We start from the raw sequence: 5,000 nt of genomic DNA, 5'->3' as shown, positions 1-5,000 counted from the left end.
CTCCCTCGGTGTACGTGGGTTTGGGTAGGATATAACTCCCTCAGTGTACGTGGGTTTGGGCAGGATGTACCTGCCTCAGTTTACGTGGGTTTGGCCAGGATATACCTCCTCTGTGTACGTGGGTTTGGGCAGGATGTACCTGCCTCAGTTTACGTGGGTTTGGGCAGGATATACCTGCCTCAGTGTACGTGGGTTTGGGCAGGATGTACCTGCCTCAGTGTACGTGGGTTTGGGCAGGATATACCTGCCTCAGTGTACGTGGGTTTGGCAGGATGTACCTCCCTCAGTGTACGTGGGTTTGGCCAGGATGTACCTCCCTCAGTGTACGTGGGTTTGGCCAGGATGTACCTCCCTCAGTGTACGTGGGTTTGGGCAGGATATATCTGCCTCAGTGTACGTGGGTTTGGCCAGGATATATCTCCCTCAGTGTACGTGGGTTTAGCCAGGATTTCCCCAGTGGGACAGACGCAGTCGAGTTTAATTCAGTGTTTTTATCTGTCCCTAAACACCTGATGGTACTATAATTCCTTCTAAAACCCACCAACTCAGTGGTACTATATTCCCTTTCTAAAAACCCACCACAACTTCCCGTGGTACTATAATTCCCTTTCTAAAAAACCCCCCACAATTCAGTGGTTTCTATAATTCCTTTCTAAAACCCACACAACTTCAGTGGTACTATAATTCCTTTCTAAAACCCACCACAACTTCAGTGGTACTATAATTCCCTTTCTAAAACCCACCAAAAATTCAGTGGTAAATATAATTCCCTTTCTAAAACCCACCACAATTCAGTGGGACTATAATTCCCTTTCTAAAACCCACCACAACTTCAGTGGTACTATAATTCCCTTTCTAAACCCACCACAACTTCAGTGGTCTATATTTCCCTTTCTAAAACCACCACAACTTCAGTGTACTATAATTTCCTTTCTAAAACCCACCACAACTTCAGTGGTACTATAATTCCTTTCTAAAACCCACCACAACTTCAGTGGTACTATAATTCCCTTTCTAAAACCCACCACAACTTCAGTGGTACTATAATTCCCTTTCTAAAACCCACCACAACTTCAGTGGTACTATAATTCCCTTTCTAAAACCCACCACAACTTCAGTGGTACTATAATTCCCTTTCTAAAACCCACCACAACTTCAGTGGTACTATAATTCCCTTTCTAAAACCCACCACAACTTCAGTGGTACTATAATTCCCTTTCTAAAAACCCACCACAACTTCAGGGGTTTACTATATTCCCTTTCTAAAACCCACCACAACTTCAGTGGTACTATAATTCCCTTTCTAAAACCCACCACAACTTCAGTGGTACTATAATTCCCTTCCTAAAACCCACCACAACTTCAGTGGTACTATATTTTCCTTTCTAAAACCCACCACAACTTCAGTGGTACTATAATTCCCTCTCTAAAACCCACCACAACTTCAGTGGTACTATAATTCCCTCTCTAAAACCCACCACAACTTCAGTGGTACTATAATTCCCTTTCTAAAACCCACCACAACTTCAGTGGTACTATAATAATTCCACCACAGTCCACTGTACACATTCTTAATCTCTCTTGGAAACCTCACGTCAGACCAATAGCCAAGTCTGCTTCGAAATTAGTTCTTTCAACTAGTTCTTTCATCTTTCAATTAGTTCTATCTGACAACTATTGTATGTAAACTGTACCTTGAATTATGTGGAGGATCGATCCGTGTTTGTATGGGTTAAAGTTAATCCGGTTCATCAACAATTCATCCAATTTGATGCCAAAACTCGACCCAATTACCATACGCCTTCTCTTTCCATTCTTCCATTGATATTTCTTTTTTCTGCTCCCGAGGACTGGCTGGTTGTGTGCCCCCCAAACACCCCACCTTAAGCTTGACCGTTTAATAATCACATGAATACCATTTGGCCGTTGGCAACTCGAGAATGGTGGGCCGTTTTGATGTCTTTCTTTCCCTACACTACTCAGCTTTGGAATTCTTTTTATCTTATCCATGTCTTCCCTAGCGCTGAACACCTGACCCAAATTTTAAAAAGGATGTCATTTTTTTTTTTCAACCCCAGTTTCCCTTCAAAACTGATAAGTTTATCTTTAACATTATCTTTTGTTTTTTCGTCTTTTTTTACCAGTTTAAACCAGGTGAAGCTTCGTCGAATTTGACTGTTTTTTTTACATTGATAAAAGAGTTAAACTGCGATGGTGTCCAATTGAAGTGGAAACTCTCTTGTGTTGGATCAGGTCCAAAGACTGGACCATCATGGGTTCGAACCGCCATTTCCAAAGGGATCGATCCATTGTACTCTAGGCTCGATCAAGGGTTCGAACCATCGTGTCAGTTCAGGGATTCGATCCGTTGTCTTCAGGGTATCGAACCATCGTGTTCAAGGGTTCGATCCGTTGTCCTCAAGGGTTCGAACCATCGTGTTCAAGGATTCGCTCCGTTGTCTTCAGGGTATCGAACCATCGTGTTCAAGGGTTCGATCCGTTGTCCTCAGGGGTTCGAACCATCGTTTTCAAGGGTTCGTCCCGTCGCACTCGAAAGAATTCGAACCATCTCTCCATTGAAAACTGCCTATTCAGCCTTGTGACCAGAAACTGTAATGGGGACAATGGTAATGGGTGGTAATGGGGTGTTATGAATTCGCATTTTAAATGGGGTTAAGTGAATCTTAATGGGTTGGGTTCGGTTGGTTTCGGTTCGACCAGAAATGAACCATGAATTTGAAGATGGTCCGTGACCTTGATAGACCCAGTTTTGCTGGCGTGTCCCACAATCCCAGTGAGTTCTTGGGTTGACCTTTGACCTGTGTGGGATATATCCCAGAATAGGTGTCTTCTTGGAGACTGTCTGGGATAAGGTGTCCTCTCTGTCCAAACTAAACATCCCTGGGATATCCCCAAATGGGCTCGCTGTCCCTATTTAGCATTTCATCCCAGTGTCCTCTTTTGGGACTGTCTTAACTAAACATCCCTGGGATATCCCTAAATTGGCTCGCTGTCCCTATTTAGCATTTCATCCCAGTGTCTTCTTTTGGGACTGTCTTAACTAAACATCCCTGGGATATCCCTAAATTGGCTCGCTGTCCCTATTTAGCATTTCATCCCAGTGTCCTCTTTTGGGACTGTCTTAACTAAACATCCCTGGGATATCCCCAAATGGGCTCGCTGTCCCTATTTAGCATTTCATCCCAGTGTCTTCTTTTGGGACTGTCCATTTAAACACCCCTGGGAGAGGGAGGAGGGAGGTGTGGTGTCTTCTTTTGGGACTGTCTTATCTAAACATCCCTGGGATATCCCCAAATGGGCTCGCAGCCCCCCAAATCGAGCATTTGGGACACACCAGGCATATACCTCACGATAACACACCACCTTTTGGGGACTTCCTCATCTGGGATGATCAGCGGCGAGACCTGACCTTTAGTCCCCGTTTGGGATATCCCAGAATAGCTTAAACTACCCCCACACCCCCCCCATAGTGTCATGGGAGGACGTCATATGCGCAGACAGGGCTTAAAAGAAAACGCTCTGTTGGGGCGCGCGCTCCCCTTTCCATTGTGTGCCGGAGGGCGACCTGGGATGTGGTAAGGGGGGGAGGGGGACGTGTGTGTGACGCAGGCTGTGTGCCCGTCACCCCGTTGCGTCACGGGGTAGGGTGGGGGGGGGGGGATGGTTTGATTGTTAAAGGCAATTCGCCATTCTATTGTCGTGGTGCCTTGCGTCACCAGGAAACACAGGCAATGAGAACTCTGTATATCCTTCTCTGTCTGTAAACAAGACATCTATTTATCTAATTCATCAACAAAAAACCCCTAAAGGAATGACTTACGTCTTCGAATATATATCTTTTCTTTCAAACTATTCGCCATTTCCCGCATTAGCGAGGAAGCGTTAAGAACAGAGGACTGGGCCTTTGAGGGAATATCCTCACCTGGCCCCCTTCTCTGTTCCTTCTTTTGGAGAAATAAAAAAATAAAAAACGCGGGGAGGATTTTCAGCCCCAGCTCCCTCCCCTTTTAGTCGCCTTCTACGACACGCAGGGAATACGTGGCAAGTATTCTTTCTCCCCTATCCCCAGGGATAATATATATATATATATATATATATATATATATATATATTTATATATATTATAATATATTATATATATATATATGTATATTCTGTGAGTCCACAGGATAAGTTCCCAAGTGCACTTTCGTGTAATAATCAACATCATCAGGGGAGACACAAGAGAGAAATATAAGTCAGTTGTTATATATATATTATATATATATATATATATATATATTATATATTATATATATTTATATATATATATATATAATTATGAGAGAGAGAGGAGAGAGAGAGAGAGAGAGAGACTGTCTTTAATCTCTTGTATGGATAGAATATTTGAGAGTCACAAACAGCTCCGAATATCTCTTGTTAGATATTCCATCGGATCGTTGGCTCGCGATAAGAGCGATTGGGCAAATCTCTGTTATCTAGAGAGGTACATAGCATACCTCGCTGTATAATGGGGTATGTTAGCTTGTCTATCATGGTGGGGAACGGTATGTCGTCGCCTGTGTGCATAACATGAGTACTTGGGTTCGATAACCGCCTGGACGGGAGATAACCTTAGAGACGGAGATACGTGACTTGAAGCACATTAACTTCACCTCTATGTACACACACAGCGTTTGTTGAAGGCATATATATATATATATTATATATATATATATATATATATATATATATATATTATATATATATATATATATATATATATATATATTCTATGAGTCCACGGGGAAAATGAAACACGATAAGTTCCCAAGTGCACTTTCGTGTAATAATCACATCACACACACACACACACACGACCTTGCGTCCTTATCTGTGTGGCAGTTCAACCCTCTACAACTTTATCTTAACAAACATAGTAATCACGGTCTTGCTGATGAGAGTCATTTGAAAATGGAGTAACCTCAAAATAGCTCTCT

At 42.8% G+C, this 5,000-nt stretch overlaps 1 protein-coding gene across 5 annotated transcripts in view; it reads left to right on the top strand.

Annotated features, from left to right (window-relative positions):
- Positions 1–5,000, top strand: part of olf186-M (Ki-ras-induced actin-interacting protein-IP3R-interacting domain olf186-M) — a 96,744-nt gene that overhangs the window by 27,514 nt on the left and 64,230 nt on the right. The gene's annotated exons all lie outside the window — the stretch shown is intronic.

The sequence above is a fragment of the Panulirus ornatus genome, chromosome 45 (assembly GCF_036320965.1).
Source record: "Panulirus ornatus isolate Po-2019 chromosome 45, ASM3632096v1, whole genome shotgun sequence".
NCBI lineage: Eukaryota > Metazoa > Arthropoda > Malacostraca > Decapoda > Palinuridae > Panulirus > Panulirus ornatus.
The sequence above is the reverse complement of the archived record's forward strand: the minus strand, read 5'-3'. Positions and strand labels throughout refer to the sequence as shown.